This window comes from Oryctolagus cuniculus, chromosome 2 (assembly GCF_964237555.1).
Source record: "Oryctolagus cuniculus chromosome 2, mOryCun1.1, whole genome shotgun sequence".
In the NCBI taxonomy this organism is placed as follows: Eukaryota; Metazoa; Chordata; class Mammalia; order Lagomorpha; family Leporidae; genus Oryctolagus; species Oryctolagus cuniculus.
In genome coordinates this window covers 88,616,518-88,638,394 of record NC_091433.1, presented here as the reverse complement: position 1 = coordinate 88,638,394, position 21,877 = coordinate 88,616,518, and the positions used below count along the sequence as shown (strand labels likewise).

Here is a 21,877-nt window from a genome sequence, read left to right as displayed (position 1 = left end):
CACTGCTGCCTCCCAGGGTCTGCATTAGCAGGAAGCTGGAACCAGGACCTGGGGCTTGAACAGAGTGGGATGTGGGTGTCTTAGCCACTAGACCACCCCCCATGCTCTCGTTTCTCCCTGGGTTCCCTATGGCCCTCTGTTTGGCCACAGCAATTTCCGCATCGCCTAGTGGGTTCTACCATGACTTCACCCATGTGTTACTCTGGACACAGTGCTCCTTATGCTATCATCAAACACAAATCTACTCAGCTGTCAAGTCAAAGATCAAATACCATTCCGTCTGTGTGCTCTGTCCTGATCAGCGCCCCCTCCCCCTAACAGAAAGAGCTATTCCCTCCTGTGGGTCCCCAGTGTGCACTGGGTGGACCCCACATGACCCCCCTGTTGGCAGCGGTCTTTCCCTGACCCCTTCTATGCATGTGTGTTCCCGACCACTTAGCAGAGGTTGGAATTCTTCTTGTATAAACAGATGGAGTCCCCTCCCTTTTGCATATCGAGATTACACATGTTCGTTCTGCCCAAGCAGCAGGAGCCCAGATGTTTGGAGTTTAGAATTTTAGTGACGATGTCAGGTGAGACAGCAGATCTGCCTGTCTTTGGGCTACCAGCATCCCATGTTATCTACACTAGCACCCGGCATTCGTAAGGATGCAGTGGGGACGAGGCTGAGAGCGAGAGCATCTGTGGGCATGAGCTGTTCTGAAGCCGGCTTGCTCCTCAGCCACCTCTCCTTGGAGCACACCATCCACACCCTCAAATGTCTCTGCAGTGTTCGTCCGGTAACAGGTGGAACAAGGGATCTGTCAGCTGCTGCTGGGACAGGACTGTTGGAGATGAGCACGCAGCTCCTTAATTTCCAGCTCCGTGCTCAGCATGGTAGAGTGTATGTGGTAGAAAACAAAGAAAATAACTTCTTGGTGCAGCACTGTGGCACAGAGGATAAGGCCACCGCCTACAGCACCGGCATCCCATGTGGGTGCCGGTTTGAGTCTCGGCTGCTCCACTTCTGATCCAGCTCTCTACTATGGCCTGGGAAAGCAGCAGAATATGGCCCAGGTCCTTGGGCCCTTGCACCCATGTGGGAGACCAGGAAGAAGTTCCTAGCTTCGAATCAGCTCAGCTCTGGCCATTGCTGCCAACTGGGAAGTAAACCAGTGGATGGAACTCTCTCTCTCTCTCTCTCTCTCTCTCTCTCTCTCTGCCTCTCCTTTCTCTTTGTAACTCTGACTTTCAAGTAAATGAATAAATCTTTAAAAAAAAAAAAAAAACTTCCCCCTCATGTTTGGGGAAGGCAGATCATGACTATGTCCATGGAACATACCAGTTGCTATTTGTCAGTGTTTCTAGAAATTTACTTATTTTGAAAGGCAGAGTGACAGGGAGAAATGAAGAGAGGGGTCTTCCATCTGCTGGTTCAGTGCATAAATGGCTGCAGCAGCTGGGGCTGGGTCCTGTCAAGAGCTAAGAACTCCATCCAGGTCTCATGTGGGTGGCAGGGGCCCGAGCACTTGGGCCAACCCCCACTCTTTCCCAAGTGCATTAGCAGGGAGCTGGGTTAGGAGTGGAGCACCCAGGGCTTGAACAAACATTTCCATAGGGGATGCCAGCATTGTAAGCAGTGGCTTAACCTGCCTCACCATGATGCCAGCTCCACTGTTTGTCATCTGATACACTGATAGGCAAGACAAAACTCTAGCAGATACTATACAGTACTGGATGGTGTGTCAAATCACCAAATACTGTAGACTTTTTTTCAAGGCCTCTTGCCCTTGATGTTGACAGTCAGTACATGGCTCCTACCAGCTTGTATCTGCTGACCATGAGCTGGGTCCTGCCTGAGGATGAACCAAAAGAGAATCAGAATATGACTCTGCCAAACGCTCAGAGTGCATCCTCCCTTATCCATGGGGTATGTGTTCCAAGACCCCCAGTGGACACCTGAAACCACAGAGCACCAAACCCTGTGGACATGACGTGTTTTCCTGTACGTACACACCTATGATAAAGTTTATAAATTAAGCACATGAACAACAATAGTTAAAATTGAACAAGTCTAACAGTGTACTGTAGCACATGTTATTTAAATCTTAGGACCTGTTCATTTCTGAAATTCTCCATTGCAATATTTTGGGCCCATGCTGAACTGGGTAACTGAAGCCAGAGGGTACTCCTGTCCCGTATCTGCTGCTTGTCAAAGGGCCTGCCGCATACCGACAGGTGCCTGTGGAATGTTTGCCCATCCCGTCTTTTCACAGCTGCAGTGGAGGGCGTGAAACCGAGCTGGAGGAGCCAGGTGGTGCAAGGTTGGCTGAGCCACAGAAAATACCCCTGGCACTCACTGAGCCGCTCTCACTGATTTTTTTTTTCTCATGAGTTCTTACTAGCAGGACACCATAGCTGAATGTGTACCAGTGGAGGGAACCCTTGGTGGTAAATCCTCTTGCTCCCCAAACAGCAGCAACAACTTTGCAAGAGGCTTTGAGCAAAAGCGTCACGGCCTGCGTGGGGATTGCCAAGTGGCAGAAGGGCGTAGAGGGCAGCTGGCTGGGGCTGAGGACAGGGAATCATTACCAACATGTGTTTAAAAAAAAATCTAAAAGCTGTAAGTCAAGCTGCAGGTTATGACAGCCCATCCCTCCAATGCTGACATCATTTGGTCTCAAGCAGCCAGCAAAACGCAGCTTTTTTGGTGATATCTGTCAGTGCCTCTCCTCACTAATGGTGCAAAATCTCAGCTGACTTTTTTTTAGCTTTAGTAATTCACTTCTTGACTCACCAATCCAACCTGACACATAAGACACGACGTCCTCAGCACGGGGACCCGTGCAGTCTGCCGTGCACAGTAAGCTTGCATTTAAGATCTAAAAATCTCTGTGGCTTGACTGTCTCATCGGGTTTGGGCTTTCTAGACACTTAATATTGATTGACTATCACCTTACATGAGATTCATCTTCACATGGTTCTGATCCCACACACACACACACACACACACACACACACAGCGTTTTACAGCTATACTTAGCTAGCTTTTGACCTCTCTTAAGAGTTGCTTGCATTCCATTTGCCTGATCACAATCATCTTTAATCTTTTCTACAGAGACAGAGGCTGTGTCTCCAAAAGCAAATGTGGAGTTTGAGTCCGCAGCTTTCCTCTGCGGCTAAGAATTGGCACAACTTGTCACATCTGTTTTTCCACCTAACATGGGTACCAAGCAAGGAGGGGGGTAGGCAGGGTTCCAAATCTTTGCTCTGAATTCCAGCTGTAAACACCACTCACTCTGCAGCTGAGAACCTACACCTTGGTTTTTAAAAAGTACAAGATGTTAATAACAGTTGATGTTAATAACATTTGTGGCTATGTTCAGTGAGCTACTTTGTTATTGGGTTAGAGACCTGCCTTAGCCACGTCACCCTACATAACTGCAGTTTGGGGTAGGGTACTTGTTTGGCACAGCAGTTACGATGCTGCTTGAGATGCCTGCATCCCCTATCAGAGCGCCTGGGTTCAAGTCTGTCGCCAGTTTCAGCTTCTTACTAACATGCACCCTGGGAGACAGCAGATGATGCCTCAAGTACTTGGGTCCCTGCCACCCACATGGGAGACCTAGATGGAGGCTCTTGGCTTCAGGCTATTGCAGGCATTTGGCAAATGAACCAGCAGGTGGAAGATTCTCTCTCTCTCTCTCTCCCCACCCTCCCCTACCCCTTCCTCCTTCTTCCCTCCATCCCGGCCTTTCAAATAAATACATTTACAAAATTTTTCATAAATAAAAATAACTTCAGTTTTTAACCTCCTGTAACATAGGCCCAGAGGGAGCCTATCTTTAGTTGAGTCTCACTTAAAAGGGAACAGAAGGGACCAATAATTGAACTAGACCCACGGGGTCCAAAACTGAGATACCCACCTTCAGCTGTCATCGCTGGCCTCTCCCCACCCCCACCCCCCATCACCCATATTTAAAGTGCTCGGTGTGCGGTGCCAGATGACTCACCCGAGCGGCTCCGGAGGCTGTCTCTGCTGTGCCGCGAAGCCCGCCCGCCCCTGTCCTCCCCTCTGTCTGCTGAAAAGGCACAATATCAGGGCTGTGCCACTGACACCAGCACAGCATAGCCTTCTTTATTTAGGCACAAAGCTGGCAGCAACGTGTTCCCCCACGGAGCTCTCGACCGCGTTTCCCCCCCCCCCAAAAGGAGGGCGAGGACCCCTGGAACAAGCCCCCTCGGGCAGATGCTGTCTCTGCTCCACTGGTCTGCATATCCAGGGAGATGAACTACAAAACCATTCCTCGGCTTCCTCAGTGCAGGGGCCCTGAGCTATAATGTGCAGTCTGTGATTACAGAGATTCTGAAATTTCGGCTGGTTCCAGCTCTTGGGTTTCTTTTCACAAAGAATTTGGGGATCTGCTTTTTGTTGCGGGCAGCAGAAGGGCCACCTTGAAAGCAAGAATATTATTATGGAACCGGCCTCTCTGCTCCCCATCATGCTATCTCACATGTTGGTGGGAAGTCGGGCCTTTTAAAAAGAAGAAGAAAAAACCCAAGCCCTAGCAGGCTTGCAGCTCCCCACCCCCTCTCGGTTTCTTCCTCCTGGTTCCTGGACCATGACTAAAGCTCTCCAGGAGTATTTATGGACAGGGTATCTATTGTTGACCTTGTGATTGCACTAATCCCTTGGCTTGAGACTGCCCTGACAGTCACAAGGGTGACCGGGGTGGGAGTGGGGAGGCCGACAGCGCATCACCCAGGAGCGGTGCATTTATTTATAGATCAGGCCTTTCCCCTCCTGCCTGGAGTCATCTGTTAATGCTGCAGCTGCCATCTCCTTAAAAACTCCCTTGGGAATAGACGGTGGGGGCCCAGTGCTCCGGAATTAAAGGCCAGGGGTCCGGGGAAAGACTCCCTTGTCTTCACGGGGCAAACCCTTGGGAACCCCAAATTCCAAGGAGGTTAACCACTGAGCGTTTCCGCTTCCTCTGTGGCCCCAGAGGTGCAGCCGGGTGCTCCTGACCGGGGACACGTGACCCAACAGCTGAGGGGAGTGTGAGTCCGATTCCTGGGAAAGTTCAGCTTCCTTTTGTCAATATTTGGGGTCCTGTAGGCCAGATGCTCCCTTTGGGATCCTGGAAGAGCAGTCTGGGAAATTGTTAAGAGTTAAGAGGGATGAGAGGTCAAAGGGGGCTGACACTGTGTGTGTTTGTCGTCTGTGATCGGCACTATCTGGGTTAAGAAGCAAGGAAGGGGAATGCCCGGGCCTTGGGGCATGGGTGAAAATGAGAGCTGTGCGAGTGCAGCTGCAGAAGAGTCTAGAAACCCAGGCTCTGCTCCTTGTCACAATTTAGCCTGTGCTTGTTGGCCATCTCGGGGATGGTGGCTGCTTCAGCCAGACAGGAAATCAATCGCCCGTGGGCCAGAGTGAGGGCACAGGGCTGGACACGCAGTTCTGTGAGCCCCAATGCAGTCTCCTATAAGGAGTCTTTTTTTTTATTATTGATGCTGAGTAATTATATTTTTTACATTATTATTATGCTGAGTAATTGTACATCACAGGATACCTCAAAAAGTTCCTGGAAAAAAAATCAAATTAAAAGGTAGGCATTTAACCCAGTAGTTAAGATGCCCGCATCCCCTGGTGGAGTGCCTGGATTCGGTTCCCAGCTCTGCCTTCTGACCCCAGCTTCCTGCCAATGCCAACCCTGGGAGGCAGCAGTGATGGCTCAAGTAATTGGGTTTCTGCCACCTAAATGGAAGACCTGGATGGAGTTCCCAGTTCCTGGGGTTGGCCTAATGCCATTGCAGGCATCTGGGAAGTGAACCAGCAGGTGACAGTTCTTACTCTTAGATGTGCTGGCTAACTCACTCACGCTCTCTTTCCCTGTATTTCTGTTGCCTCTCAAATAAGTTTATTCTGGTACAAAAAATTTGGAATCCCATGCATTGTTTTTTCATAATGCACATTCTCCATGAACCTTTTGAAGGCTCCTAGTATTTATGGGGCTGTGATTTCTACAAGTGACTATCATTGGTGTTAAAAATATTTCTTGAAAATGAAGAAGGTGGTGGTGGAATCCCACAATAGTTGGGAACCTTGTACCTTTTTTCTTTCTCCCTTTGCTCAGAGTATAGTGTACATGGTGAATCTTTTTTTTTTTTTTTTTTTTTTTTTTTTTGACAGACAGAGTTAGTGAGAGAGAGAGAGACAGAGAGAAAGGCCTTCCTTTTCCATTGGTTCACCCCTCAAATGGCCACTATGGCCGGCGCGCTGCGCCGATCTGAAGCCAGGAGTCAGGTGCTTCCTCCTGGTCTCCCATGCAGGTGCAGGGCCCAAGCACTTGGGCCATCCTCCACTGCACTCCCTGGCCACAGCAGAGAGCTGGCCTGGAAGAGGGGCAACCAGGACAGAATCCAGTGCCCCGACCGGGACTAGAACTGGGGTGCCGGCGCCGCAGGCAGAGGATTAGCCTAGTGAGCCGCGGCGCTGGCCAACATGGTGAGTCTTACAAATCACTTGCTGACGCGCTTGCTTCGGCAGCACATTTGCTAAAACTGGAATGACAAATCACTTGCTGAATGTTTGTTAAATAATAATTTCATGCCTGTCACATGAGACTTCTAAGTGGCTTGATGATGACTTTCACTGAACTTGAAGTTTTTCTCTTAAAAACAGAATCTTCTGGGACTGGCATTGTGGTACAGCGGGTAAAGCTGCCACCTGCAAAAACAGCATCCCATATGGGCACTGGTTCAAGTCCCGGCCACTCCACTTCCAGCCCAGCTCTCTGATAACGTGCCTGGGAAAGCAGCAGAAGGTAGCCCAATTACTTGGGCCACTGCCACCCACATGGGGGACTAGGAAGAAGCTCCTGGCTTTGGCCTGACCAAACCGTGGTCATTGTGGCCATTTGGGGAGTGAATCAGCAGATGGAAGATCTCTCTCTCTCTCTCTAACTCTGAAATCTTCTGAGCCTGGGGATCAGTTGTTCATACAACCTTCTGTGATGCCATCAGGGAGAGATTTTCAAACGTTAGCCTCACATCAGAATTGCCTGGCTTGTTAATATACAGTGGGTAGCTGGGCCCCAAGTTCCTGACTCTGTGGGTAGTAGGTGGGGCTTGAGAATACAGTTTTCAAAAGATCCCCCACAGCCGTGGGTATGTTGGAAATGGCTCTGGTTGGCCCCCGCCACTAATTCCTGCCGTGCTTTCGTCATGTCCTCCCCCAGCACAGCGCCCACCTCTGAGCCCCTTAAGAACCCGGAACTGTCTTCACTTGGGAGGGTGCTAGCTCTTCAGGCGTTTGTCTGCTACATGCTCATTCAGTCGCTAGAATAAACTTCCTCTTTCCTTTAGCCTCAAAAAAAAAAAAAAAAAAACAAAAAAAAAAACAAAAAAAACCAACCCTCAGGTTCTCTTACCTGGAACTATATTTGAGGTTTAGGAAAAATGCTAGGAAAGTAGATTCAACTCCAAGTAGTTTATCTGTGGAGAGGCCTCCGTAGAGGTTTTCCCAGGGAGATTACTAGACCAACTCAGCAAGGCTCGACCTGCTCTAATGGGACAAAAGTCACAGAGAAGCCACTTGGGGATTTGCCTCCGGGTTCACCTCCACATCAATTGATTTTTCCCACTCCAGTCTGGTGGGCTGTTGGATTAAAATGTGTGTGTGTGTGTGTATAATTTTTTTTTCTATTTCAGAGGCCAGGGGAGGGAAGGAGAGCAGGACAGAGGGAGAGAAGGATTGTCCATTCATTGGTTCACTCCCCAAACACCTGCAATAGTCAGGCCTGGGCCAAGGCAAAGGACTCATTGGGGGGCAGGGACCATCACCTGCTGTCTCCCAGGGTGCAAGCAGGAAGAAGCTGGGATTGGGAAAGAGCTGGGACTCATTCCCAGGCAGTCTCGGGGATGTGGGTGTCCCCCCCCACGGGGACTTTTCTAGAACAGAAATCTGGTCGCTCGTGCTCCTGCTCAGAAGCCTCCCTGGTTCCTTCCTGGTTTGCCCTCACTTGCCGCTTCTGCTGTCTCCTGTGTGTATGGGCACCAGCACCTCTGCCCTCGCTGAGATAATTCAGAGGCACACACACACAGTGCACAAGAGAAGGCAGGGTTTATGAGAGTGAGTGTGGGCCACTCCACGCAGAGCTGCCCATCGCGAGTGGACCACAGAGCTGCCTGTGGGGACAGAGTGTGGGAGGAGGCCAGAGAAGGACCCAGAGCAAGGGCCAGAAGCCAAAAAGCAAACAGGAGCCATTCCCATGTGTAACAGCTGCTTTTACGAGGTAGCAGGTGGTGGGCCCCGGACAAATATGCAGCAGGGTGGAGTCTGGGCGGAGCTCAGCACGTGCGAGGCTTTCTGGGAGTCTTGTCAAGCTTCACTTCACGTAGCCAACACGGCGTTGCCTCCTTTCTGGCTGTGGATGGAACAGGTGCACCAGGGGAAAGTGGGCGTTGCTGGATTGACGGGCAAGGGGCAGAGTTAGAGAGCTGGAGGCAGACATCGTTAGGAGCGTCTTCCGGTGCACCTCTTCCTACCTCATCTACCTGACTAGGACCCCGCGGCACTGCCACCCCCCATCTGGTTCGTCCATGCACACTTGTCCCTGGGTTTATAGTGCCCTTTCTGTCCCCTCTTAGCTGTATCCTACCTGCAGGGCCGTGCCTTGCTAAAGCTCCTGGACAGTACCTCTTGTGTGCATCCCTACCCCCTCCTTGCTAGGCACCGTTCTGGGCTGCCGTGGCCTCACCAAACCTCTGAAAAAAGGCCCTGTGACTGGAGCTGTTGATGTGAGCCGTTCACTCCCTGACTCCTCTCACCAGGGCACCTGGGATGGGAACGGGGCTTTGGAATCCTGTTATTTAGGGTAACACCCATATGGCAAAAGCGCCTCCATCAAGGCATGTTGAATGAATGGAAACTGCTGAAAACCCAGAAGTAGCGAAGCATGCCCTCAGTCAATCAGTAATCAAACTTTGGAGGCTTTGATATAAAACCGCAAGAGAAAAAAAAAATGGGTGTATTGCAGGTGGGAGGTGGGGGGTAGAATTACCAGTGTGGCCTTTGGCTCTTGCAGTAAAATGACCTCCTTCAGCCTCAGTGTTGCTAAAGAACAGAGAGAGAAGGAATGAAGTAGATGAGGCTTTAGAGAGAGGCCTTTAAGCACCAGCCCCTAGGGGGCAGGAAGTTGGAGGTTTTGCAGAAAGGGAAGTAAAAGTCGCCTGAAATGCCGGCGCCTCTAAGGGTTGCCTACCCACCAGTTCCTGAGCTCATGGTCTCCAGGCTCCCCAAGCCCTGCTTTCTCCTGGCTGGGTTGGCAGCCTCTGTCTTGGATCTGATGGTCCTGGCTGGGGACAAGTTGCTTAGACGTCTAGAATCTGCTTGGTGCCTGGGGAGCTGGGCGTTGGTCTGCACTTGGTTCAGAAGTTAACTTCGTTTCTGAAGCTCTGTTTCTCCTTACTACAGGGCTGACTTGGATCCGATAGGACCCAGTTCATAGTAAAAGGAGTAGACTGGTAATTGGGGACAACCTGGTCCTGTCCCCCTGTGGGGAGCAGCGGAGTGTGTGCAATGGGGCAGTTGCCCGCTGGGCTTCCTCCACCGTGCAGGGTGCCCCTGTGGAGACTGCCCGCCCAGGATTTTATTTATGACTCTTTCAAACCAGCCCCCATAGCTGTTTTCCATTCCGAAGATTGCGCCTTGCAAAACTTGGACGTGCTCTCTAAGCTCCTTCGGTGATGTCACTCGCTGAGCTCCAAAGTGGGATAAACAAGAGCAGCCCCACAGGGAGTCTCGCAAGTTCCAAGTGTTGGATCTGAAAATCTGGCTGAATTTCTGGGCTGAACACACCATGGCCGGAGTATTTCTGGGTGACCTCTGTGCCCTCTGCGCAGGCCACCTCGCTCTGAACAGGGAGCTCCTCGGCCCTTCTCATAGCATCAGCAAAGACACCTCCCCGGGGTAAGGGCCTGTCCTCTTCCCGGAACCAGTGTAACCCCCAAAGGGGTTAAAAATATATTCAGCAGTTGGAGAGGATGCCCCTCCTTTGAACGTCTGAGCTCCTGCCCTCTGGGAGTCAAGTGACATTGAGGTTTTGGTGTGTAAGTTGTTCTTCTTTAGATTGCTTTTTGTGTCGCTATCCCTCTGCAAAATTATTTTCACGCTTTTAAGGAAATTCTTTGCCGTGTCCAGTCACGTTGGTGCCCATCCCATTCCCTTTGCTAACCCCCAGCTCGACTCTCTCTGCCTGACCAACTTCCCCCTTTCTCAGCAGCTCAAATGCAAACCGATTGTGTCGTTGGTTAAACTACTTCCCCAGCTCTCGAAACTTCCACTTCTCTGTGTTGTTCCCTGGGGTTGGGGGGTGAAGGGCGGCTCATTGTGATGGGTGAGATCAGGAGGACTGAGCAGGAGGACCCTGGCCTGGTGCCCCCGGAGGGGAGGCCTGTCCTGCCTGGAGAGGATGCTCAGGACCAACAAGATGGGTTTGGAGCAAGGCAAAGGACTATGCAGAGGGGAGCAGAGCCTCCCACCCCGTGCCTGGACGGGGCCCGGCAGTCACGAACACAGAAGCAGGCGAGTGAAGTCTTCCCCTTCAGCCAAGAGCTCACTCGCTCTTTGTGATACTCAGGAGGGCAGTCTCCCCCTTGTGCTTTTTCTTTGAACATTGCTGTCAAAAGCTGTGTTGAATTTGGGTTGGTTTTCCTAATACAGACTCTTTATCTCTCAGGGTTTTTAAGAATATTTGTAGAGACAAATAGAGTTCCATTCCAACGATTCACTCCTCCAGTGCCCACAATGAGCAGGGCCAAAGCCTGGGAGGAATGCAATCCAGGTCTCCCATGTGGGTGGCAGAAGTCCAGTTACTTGAGCCATCACCTGCTGTCTCCAGGGGTCTCCATTAGCAGGGAGTCGACGTCAGGAGCCAGAGCGGGAAATGCAGTCTAGGCGCTCAGGCATCCTCATCAAACACTGTGCTGTTTTTCAGTTTTGAAACAGGTCCCTCTATCCGGGTCACCAGGAACAGCCACCTGGGCTGGCCATTGCATGCCTCTAGGAGGCACTCCGTACATTCCCTCCAGTAAACAAGGTGTCTTCAAAAAGCTCCTGAGATGTGCTCATTCTGGAAAAACTCCGTGTGGGTTTCAAAAACTTCTTGGACCAAAATAAACTTGTACCAACTTGTTATAATATGCCTGAGCAGCATCTAGTTTGAGACACTAAGAAGCATAAGACATCAGTCTGAAAGGAGCCCTTATCAGTAACATGAATTCTGCAAAAGTTGAAAAAAGAACAAACACCCATTTGATAGCAAGGTTTGGGTGGAAAAATGGGATCACTGAGCTTATGAAAAGTTTAGGGGGACAGTGACCCCCCATCTGCAATTTTACAAATGGATAACTTAAGAAGGGATGAGCCATTCATATTCTATATACTTCTGAAAGTTTTAGCCAAAGCCATTAGGCCAGGGAAAAAAATTAAAGGCATGCAAATCACTAGGAAAGAAGGAAGTCAAATTATCTCTGTTTGCAGATGACATCATTCTATACATAGGGGAACCAAAAGACTCCACCAAGAGACTGTTGGAGGGGCCGGTGCTGTGGTGCAACGGGTTAAGCCGCCGCCTGCAGCGCCGACATCCCATGTGGGTACTGGTCAAGTCCTGCCGGCGCCGCGGCTCAATAGGCTAATCGTCCGCCTGCGGCACCGGCACACCAGGTTCTAGTCCCAGTTGGGGCGCCGGATTCTGTCCCAGTTGCTCCTCTTCCAGGCCAGCTCTCTACTGTGGCCCAGGAGTACAGTGGAGGATGGCCCAAGTGCTTGGGCCCTGCACCCCATGGGAGACCAGGAGAAGCACCTGGCTCCTGGCTTTGGATCAGCGTGGTGTGCCGGCCGCAGCAGCCATTGGAGGAAGGAAGACCTTTCTCCCTGTCTCTCTCTCTCACTGTCCACTCTGCCTGTCAAAAAAAAAAAAAGTCCTGGATGTTCCACTTCTGATCTAGCTCTCTGCTATGGCCTGGGAAGGCAGTGGAAGATGGCCCAAGTGCTTGGGGCTCCTGTACTGATCTGGGAGACCCAGAAGAAGCTCCTGGCTTCTGATTGGCCCAGCTCTGGCCGTTGCGGCCATTTCGGGGGTGAATGAGTGAATGAAAGACTTCTTTCTCTGTCTTTCCTTTTTTTTTTTTTTTTTGGACAGAGTTATAGACAGTGAGAGAGAGAGACAGAGAGAAAGGTCTTCCTTCTGTTGGTTCACTCTCCAAATGGCCGCTATGGCCGGAGCTTCTTCCGGGTCTCCCTCGTGGGTGCAAGGGCCCAAGGACTGTGTTGATGTGCCAGTTCAAGTCCCAACTGCTCTACTTCCAATCCAGCTTCGTGCTAATGTGCCTGGGAAAGCAACAGATGCTGGCCCAAGGGCTTGGGTCCTTGCCACCCAAGTGAGAGATCCAAATAGAGCTCCTGGCTCCTGACTTTGGCCTGGCCCAGCCCTGCCTATTGCAGGCATTTGAAGACTGAACCAGTGGGTGGAAGGTCTCTCTGTTGCTTTCTTCCCCTCTCTGTTGCTGTGCTGTTCAAATAAATAAGTCTTAAGAAAAAAAACACACACACAAAGGTCACAGCAGGTTTTTTCTTCCCCCAAAGAATACACTTATTTAAGGAACACAGACTTATGCATTTTGTAAGTACAACTTTAAGAATACAGTGATTCTCCCCATCATACCTGCTCTCCCACTCCCACTCCCACCCCTCCACCTCTTCCCTCTCCCATTCCCGGTCCCATTCTCCATGAAGATCTATTTCAGTTAACTTCATACACAGAAGATCAACTCCATACTAAGAGTTCAACAATTTGCACACACACATACACACACAAAAAAACTGTTTCTCTACAGTTGGGACAAGGGCTGTTCAAAGTCACGGCATCTTGAAGTTAATTTTTTTTGAAACTTAATTAACTTTAAAGAAGCATCCAAGAAGACACATTTTTTGGGAGCACTTAGACATAATTATAATACAACTCTGTGAGAGCAGAGGTACTGCATGGGAAGTTAGTGCACAGTGACCCCTGTTGTTAATTGCTTTTTTAAATGAGTGTTCTGTTTTTGTTAATGAAGTCAGGCCACCATGTTGAGAGATGGCTCGTGTCCCCTGAGTCACCCTGTGTGCTGTGGAGGGCATCTGAGCCACCTGATGTTCTGTGGTTGAGGCTTCATCCCGAGAGCCCATGTGTTCTTGTCCCCAGGTCTGTACTTGCTTTTTTATATATATAAAGATTTATTTATTTGAAAATCAGAGTTACACAGTGAGAAGGAGAGGCAGAGAAAGAGAGGTCCTCCATCTGCTGGTTCACTCCCAATTGGCTCAATGGCTAGAGCTACGCCAATTTGAAGCAAGGAGCCAAGAGATTCTTCTGGGTTTCCCACGTGGGTGCAGGGGCCCAAGGACCTGGGCCTTCTTCCACTGCTTTTCCAGGCCATAGCAGAGAGCGGGATTGGAAATGGAGCAGCTGGGACTCGAACCGGCGCCCATACGGGATGCTGGGCACTGCAGGCCAAGGCTTTTACCTGCTACGCCACAGTGCTGGCCCCCATTCCTGTTAATTTAACAATTAACACTCTTAATGTGTGATGTCAGTGATCACCCGAGGCTCTTGACATGAGCTGCCTAGGCTATGGAAGCCTTTTGAATCCACAAATTCAGTCAGTATTTAGGCAAGGCCATAAGCAAAGTGGAAGTTCTCTCCTTCCTTCAGAGAAAAGTATCTCCTTTGATGACCACTTCTTTCCACTGGCGTCTCACCCACTGAGATGCTTCATATAGGACTTTTTTTTTTTTTTTTTTTTTGACAGGCAGAGTGGACAGTGAGAGAGAGAGAGACAGAGAGAAAGGTCTTCCTTTGCCGTTGGTTCACCCTCCAATGGCCGCCATTTTATGCAACATTGTCTTGGCTTCCCATGCCTGAAATACTCTCATGGGCTTTTTAGCCAGACCAGAATGCCTTAAGGGCTGATTCTGAGGCCACAGTGTTACTTAAAGCAATTGTTATTCAATGAGTCTGCTTCCCATATTGGAGCATTCACTCCTTTTTAATTCTATTATTATTACCAGACACTTAATCCTATCCATATGATCACGTTAATACTTAAGTAGGTATTTTTACCACCCAGTTTAAGGGGATTTGGGTCCCATGGCAAGTTTTTAAACTGTGTCCTTGGAAGTAAGTCCATAGGAATGTATGCAGAACTACACAGCTTTACAGTTACAAACTTCATAATTACAACTTTAAGGAACGTGGTGATTCTTCCCACTGTGCCTGCCCTCCCACCCATACTCCTAGCCCTTTTCCTCTTCCCTCTCTTATTCCCACTCTTATTTTTTACTGATACCTATTTTGAACTGAATTTATACACATAGGTTTAACTTTATGTTAAGTAAAGAGTTCAACAAGTAGTATAAAAAAAAACTGTTCCTTGACAGTCAAGACAAGGGCTGTTCAAGTCATTGCTTCCCAAAGTGTCAATTTCACTTCTACAGATTTCCTTTTAGGTGCTCTGTTAGTTATCACAGATAAGGGAGAACATATGGTATTTGTCCCTTTGGGACTGGCTTATTTCACTAAGTATGAAGTTTTCCAAATTCATTCATTTTGTTGCAAATGACCAGATTTCATTTTTCATTTTTTTTTATCTTTTTTTTTTTTTTTTGACAGGCAGAGTTATACAGTGAGAGAGAGAGACAGAGAGAAAGGTCTTCCTTTTCCATTAGTTCACTCCCCAGATGGCTGCCACGGAAGGAGCTGCGCTGATTTGAAGCCAGGAGCCAGGTGCTTCCTCCTGGTCTCCCATGCGTATGCAGAGCCCAAGCACTTGGGCCATCCTCCACTGCCTTCCCAGGCCACAGCAGAGAGCTGGACTGGAAGAGGAGCAACCGGGATTAGTACCTGGCACACCCCAACCGGGACTAGAACCCAGGGTGCCGGCACCGCAGGCAGAGGATTAGCCAAGTGAGCCGTGGCGCGGGCCCAGATTTCATTTTTCTAACACTGTGTAGTATTCCATGGTATACATATGCCATAATTTCTTTATCCAGTCTTCAGTTAATGGGTGTTTGGGTGGATTCCATGTCTTAGCTATTGTGAATTGAGCTGCAATAAACATGGGGGTGCAGATAACTGTTTCATATGCTGATTTCATTTCCCTTAGGTAAATTCCCAGGAGAGGGATGGCTGGGTCATATGGTAGGTGTATGTTCAGATTTCTGAGGTATCTCCATATTGTCATCCATAGTGGCTTTTCCAGTTTACATTACTATCAAAAGTGGATTAGGGTATGTTTTCCCCCACATCCTTGCCAGCATTTGTTGTTTGTTGAGTTCTATATGAAAACCATTCTAATTTGGATGAGGTGAAACATCATTGTGATTTTGATTTGCATTTCCCTGATGGCTAGTGATCCTGAGCATTTTTTCATGTGCCTGTTGGTCATTTGAATTTCCTCTTTTGAAAAATGTTTAAGTCCTTGGCCCACTTCTTTCTTTCTTTTTTTTTTTTTTAAAGATTTATTTATGTATTTGAAAGGCAGAGTTACAGAGAGGTAGAGGCAGAGAAAGAGAGAGAGAAAGCTAGCTTCCATTTGCTGGTTCACTCCCCAAATGGCCAGAATTGAGCTGATGCCAAGCCAGGAGCCAGGAACCTCTTCCAGGTCTCCCACGTGGGTTCAGGGTCCCAAGGACCTGGGTCATCTTCCACTACTTTCCCAGGCGATAGCAGAGAGCTGGATCAGAAAAAGAACAGCTGGGACTTGAACTGGTACCCATATGGGATGCCAGCACTGCAGGCAGCGGCTTCACCTGCTATGCCACAGCACCACTCTTGGCCCATTTCTTAACTGGGTTGTTTGTTGTTGTTGAGTTTCTTGGTATATACATATACCAAGAATATATACCAATATATATACCAAGAATATACCTATATATATGTATATATATACTCTGGTTATTAATCCTTTATCAGTTGCATTGTTTGCAAATAATTTCTCCCATTCTGTTGGTTGCCTCTTCACTTTCCTGAGTGTTTTTTTTTTCTTTTTCAGTACAGAAGCCTCTCAATTTGATGTAATCCCATTTGTTAATTTCGGTTTTGACTACCAGTACTGCTGGGGTCTTCTCCAAAAATTCTTGGCCTGTGCCAATATCTTGAAGGGTTTCCCCAATGTTCTCTAATAATTTGATGGTATAGGGTCATACATTTAGGTCTTTAATCCATGTTGAGTGGATTTTTGTGTAAGGTGTAAGTAGGGGCCTTGCTTCATACTTCTGCCTGTGGAAATCCAGTTTCCCCAGCACCGTTTGTTGAAGACTGTCCTTGCTCCAGGGACAGATTTTAGCTCCTTTGTCAAAGATAAGCTGGTTGCAGATGTGTGGGTTGATTTCTGGCATTTCTATTCTGTTCCATTGGTCTATCCATCTGTTTCTGTACCAGTACCAGGCTGGTTTGATGATAATTGCCTGCAGTATGTCTGGAAATCTGGTATTATACCTCCAGCTTTATTTTTGTTATCTAAGATTGCTTTAGCTATTTGGGATCTCCTGTGTTTCCATGCGAATTTCAGCATCATTTTTTCTATATCTGAGAAGAGTGTCCTTGGTATTTTGGAATCACATTGAATCTATAAATTGTGTTCAGTAGTATGAACATTTTGATGATATTGTTTCTTCCAATCCATGAACATGGGAAAGATTGTTCCATTGTTTTGTATCTTCTATTTCTTTAATGTTTTGTAATTCTCATCATAGAGATCTTTGACATTCTTGGTTAAATTTATTCTAAGGTAATTGATTTTTTTTGTAGCTATTGTGAACGGGATTGATCTTAAAAGTTCTTTTTCAGCCCTGGCATTGTCTATGCATACAAAGGCTGTTGACTTTTGTGTATTGATTTTATATCCTGCTACTTTTCTATGAGTTCCCACAGTCTCTTGGTGGAATCTTTTGGATCCCCTATATATAGAATCATGTCATCTGCAAGTAGGGATAGTTTGATTCTCTCCTTTCCAATTTGTATCCCTTTGGTTTCCTTTTCTTGCCTAATGGCTCTGCTAAAACTTCCAGGACTTTATTGAATAGCAGTGGTGAGAGTGGGCATCCTTATCTGGTACCAGATCTCAGTGGAAATGCTTCCAACTTTTCCACATTCAGTAGGATGCTGGCCATGGGTTTGTCATAAATTGTCTTGATTGTGTTGAGCAATGTTCCTTCTATACCCAATTTGCTTAGAGTTTTCATCATGAAAGATTGTTTTATTTTATCAAATGCTTTCTCTGCTTCTGTTGAGATAATATGGTTTTTGTTCTTCAATTTCTTAATGTGATATACCACATTGATTTGAAAATGTTGAACAGTCACTGCATACCAGGGATAGATCCCGCTGTGTCTGCATGAATGATCTTTCTGATGAGTTGTTAGATTCGATTGGCTAGAATTTTGTTGAGGATTTTTGCATCTGTACTCAGCAGAGATATTGGTCTGTAGTTCTCTTTCTCTGTTGCATCTTTTTCAGGTTTTAGAATTAAGGTGATGCTAACTTTAGAGAAAGAATTTGGGAGGACTTCCTCCATTTCAATTGTTTTGAATAGCCTGAGAAGAATTGGAGTTAGTTCTTCTTTAAAGTCTGATGGAATTCACCTGTAGTAAAGCCATCTTGTCTTGGGCTTTACTTTGTTGGGAGTGTCTTTATTCCTGATTCAATTTCTGCCTTGGTTAAGTTTAGGTTTTCTGTGTCTTCATGGCTCAATTTAGGTAGGTTGTATGTGTTCAGGAATCTATCATTTCTTCTAGGTTTCCTGGTTTGTTGGCATACAGCTCTTTGTATGATTATTTTTACATCTGTGGTGTTTGTCATTTTATTTCCTTTTTAATCTCTAATTTTATTAACTTGAGTCTTCTCTCTCCTTTTTTTGGTTAGTTGGGTCAATGGTGTTTCAATTTTATTTAAAAAAAAAAAAAAAAAAAAAAAAAAAAAAAAAAAAACCAGCTCGGGCCAGCTCCGTGGCTCACTTGGTTGATCCTCTGCCTGTGGTGCCTGCATCCCATATGGGTGCCAGGTTCCAGTCCTGATTGCTCCTCTTCCAGTCCAGCTCTCTGCTGTGGCCTGGGAGGGCAGTGGAAGATGGCCTCAGTGCTTGGGCCCTGTACCCACTTAGGAGACCAGGAGGAGGCACCCAGCTCCCGGCTTCGGATCGGCCCAGTGCCAGCTGTAACAGCCATTTGGGGAGTGAACCAATGGAGGGAAGACCTTTAAAAAAAAACAGCTCTTCGTTTTGCTGATCTTTTGAATTTTTGTTTGTTTGTTTCAATTTTGTTGAATAATTTTAATTATTTCCTTTCTACTACTAGTTTTGGATTTGGTTTGCTGCAGTTTTTCTAGGTCCTTGATATACATTGATAGCTCATTTATTTGGTGCCTTTACAATTTCTTGATGTAGGCACCAATTGCTATAAACTTTCCTCTTAATACTGCTTTTGCTGTATCCCATAAGTTTTGATATGTTCTATTGTTTCTTCATTTGTTTCCAGATATTTGTTTTTTCTTTTTATTTCTTCAATGACCGATTGTTCATTCAGGAGCATGTCGTTCAGTCTCCATGTGTCTACATATGTTCTAGGAATTCCTGAGTTGCTGATTTCTAGCTTCATTCCATGTGGTCTGAGAAAATGCATGGTATGGTTTCAGTTTTTTTGAATTTGCTGAGACTTGCTTTATGGCCTAGCATGTGGTCAATCCTACAAAGTTCCATGCACTGGTGAGAAGAATGTGTGTTCTGCAACTGTAGGATGAAAATATCTGTTAGGTCCATTTGGTCTATAGTGCTGATTAAGTCTGTTTCCTTACTGATTATTTTTTAAAAGATTATTTATTTATTTGAAAGAGTTACACAGAGAAAGGAGAAGCAGAAAGAGAGAGGTCTTCCATCACTCCCCAGATGGCCGCAACGGCCAGAGCTTCGCTGATCCGAAGCCAGGAGCCATAAGCTTCTTCCAGACCTCCTACGTGGGCTCAGGGGCCCAAGGACTTGGGCCATCTTCTACTGCTTTCCCAGGCCATAGCAGAGAGCTGGTTTGGAAGAGGAGCAGCTGAGTCTCGAACCAGTGCCCATATGGGATGCCAGTGCTTCAGGACAGGGCGTTAACCTGCTGTGCCACAGTGCCAGCCCCTCTTTGCTGATTTTGTTTGATCTGTCCATTGCTAAAAGTAGGGTATTGAAATCCCCCATTACTATTGTATTTGGGTCTATGTCTCCCTTTAGGTCCCTTAACATTTCTTTTAAATAGCCAGGTGCAACATAACAGGTGCCTATATGCTTATAATAGTTACATCTTCCTGTTGAATTGATCGCTTAATCATTACATAGTGCCTTCTTTGCCTCTTTTAACAGTTTTTGTGTTAAAGTCTATTTTGTCTGATATTAAGATGGCTACACCAGCTCTTTTTTGGTTTCTGTCAGCATGGCATATCTTTTTCTATCCTTTCACTTTCAGTCTTCATGCATCTTTGTTGGTGATATGTGTTTCTTGTAGGCAGCAAATAGATGAGTTTTATTTTTTAATCCATCCAGCAATCTGTGTCTTTTAACTGAGGCCACTTACATTCAAGGTGGCCATTGATAAATAACAACTTTGCCCTGCCATTTTTCCATAAATATTCCTATTGTTTACTTTGGGTTTCCTTTGTATTTCTACTGGAAGACTTTCTGCCTTTGCCTTCTCTTGGAGTGATGACCATGTTTCTGTGTGCCACATATCCTTAAGCATCTTTTGTAGGGCTGGACGGGTGGTGATAAATTCTTTCAATTTCTGTTTGTTATTGAAGGTCTTTATTTCACTTTCATTCATAAATGGGAACTTTGCAGGGTACAGTATTCTGGGTTGATAGTTTTTTTCTCTTAAGACTTGAAATATGTCTCACCATTCTCTCCTAGTCTGTAGGGTTTCTAATGAGAAGTCTGCTGCGAGTCTAATTGGAGATCCTCTGAAAGTAATCTGGCATTTCTCTTGTGTACATTTTAGGATCTTTATTTTTTTCTGTGGTGAGTTTGATTACAATATGTTGTGGTGAAGATCTTTTCTGGTCATGTCTTTAGGAGTTCTATGTGCTTCATATACTTGGATGACCCTTTCTTTCTCCAAATTACAGAAGTTTTCTGTTATTTCACTAAAAACACCTTCTAATCCTTTCTCTCTTGCCATGCCTTCAGGAACTCCTAGAACCCTTATGTTGGGTCATTTGATAGTGTTCTGTAGATTTCCAACAGTGTTTTTTAGTTTTATAATTTCTTATTTTTGGTCTGAATGTATAATTTCCTGTGATTTGTCTTCTAAGTTGGATATTCTTTCTTCTGCTTCACTCACTCTGTTGTTAAGGCTTTCCACTGCATTTTTTTAAGATTCATTTTATTTATTTGAAAGAGAAAAGGAGAGAGAGAGTCCTCCATCCACCGGTTCACTTCCCAACTGGACACAATGACTGGGACTGGGCCAGGCTGAAGCCAGGAATCAGGTGCCTCCTCCAGGCCTCCACATGGATATGGGGCCCCAGAACTTGGGCCGTCTTCCACTGCCCGCCCCCCCCCCCCAAGGTGTATTAGCAGGGAGATGGATGGAAGTGGAGCAGCCAGGACTGGAACTGGAGCAAGCCAGGGCTTTAACACACTGAGCCCCAGCACCGGCCCCGGGGTGTTTTTGAAACCCAGCCACCATATCGTTGTTTGTTCTTTAGGGCTGGAAGTTATTTATGTGTCTGGAAATCGTTCTGGTTCTGTCTGCTTTGTGCAAAGGAAGAGGCAGCGGCAGAGCCGGGTCCTGGCTGCACCGTGGGGTCCCAGAGCGGGTAGAGGTTGTATATGGTGGTGTCTTCACAGCAGCCAAAGTGGATGATTTGGTGTCCTCCAGAGGGGTCCCTGGGGACTTTAAGCCTGGGGTAGATGCTGAGGTGCAGTGAGGGCGCCATGTGGTGCGGGTAAGCGAGGCCCTGGGGGTTGGCGTCTTCAGGGTATCTGGCTGGTGCTTCCACTGGCGCCTGGAAGGAGTCGGGTGTGACTGGGTCCTCCAGGGTCTCTGGTGCTGAGCTTCCTGTGGGGGTGGAACTTGAGTGCATTTTGCTCTCTTGAGTTTTGCTCTGTGGTTCTTGAACCAGACCTGCACCACCGTGGGGTCTATGTTCATTTTGGAGGCTACTTCTACCTGAAGGTCACGGTCTGGGTACAGTTTCTTACTGAACAAGATGTTCAAATCTTCAAGCTGTTCATCAGTGAATACAGTTCTTTTCATCTGTGATGTCTTGTTATATTTGCCTTGAAGGACGTCCTCTGAGCCGGACATCTTTGTACTTCGACCCGTTCCCAGGTTCTGCTCCAGAGATGAGGACTGGAGCAGTTGTTTCTAAAATCACATGGGCAGGAACACCTCCGTCCTGCAATGCCTCTCCACTGCATTTTTATTCTATTGAATTCTTCTTTTCCAAAATTTCATTTTGCTTTCTCTTTAGATCTCAATTTCATAGGAGAAATTTTCTTTCATGACATGTATGGATTTCATTAGTTTATGCATTTGCTTCTAATTACTTTGTGTAATCTTATGATAAATTTTTTGAATTCTCTTTCTGATTTCTTCAGTCTCTTCATCTTCACAATCTAGTATTGAAGTATTGTATTGTTTTGGGGGTGTCATGTTGCGTTCCTTATTCTTGTTTCTTGAATTGGTACGTTTATTATTGAGCATTTATGAAGACACTTGTTGGTTTGTTTTTTCACTGTGGTGGCTTTTATCTTTGGACTATGTCTCTGTGGATTAGCAGAGTGTCTACTTTTTCAGTGAATACCTAGAGCTGTGTGG

The 21,877-nt window shown here is 46.9% G+C and overlaps 1 protein-coding gene across 1 annotated transcript in view; it reads right to left on the bottom strand.

Annotated features, from left to right (window-relative positions):
* PLEKHA2 (pleckstrin homology domain containing A2) overlaps positions 1-4,074 on the bottom strand; it is a 108,296-nt gene extending 104,222 nt beyond the window's left edge. The window contains exon 1 of the mRNA XM_008273961.4: positions 3,993-4,074. The gene's annotated coding sequence lies outside the window, so the exon portion shown is untranslated. The remainder of the gene's footprint in view (positions 1-3,992) is intronic.
* Between the last annotated feature and the right edge of the window lie 17,803 nt (positions 4,075-21,877).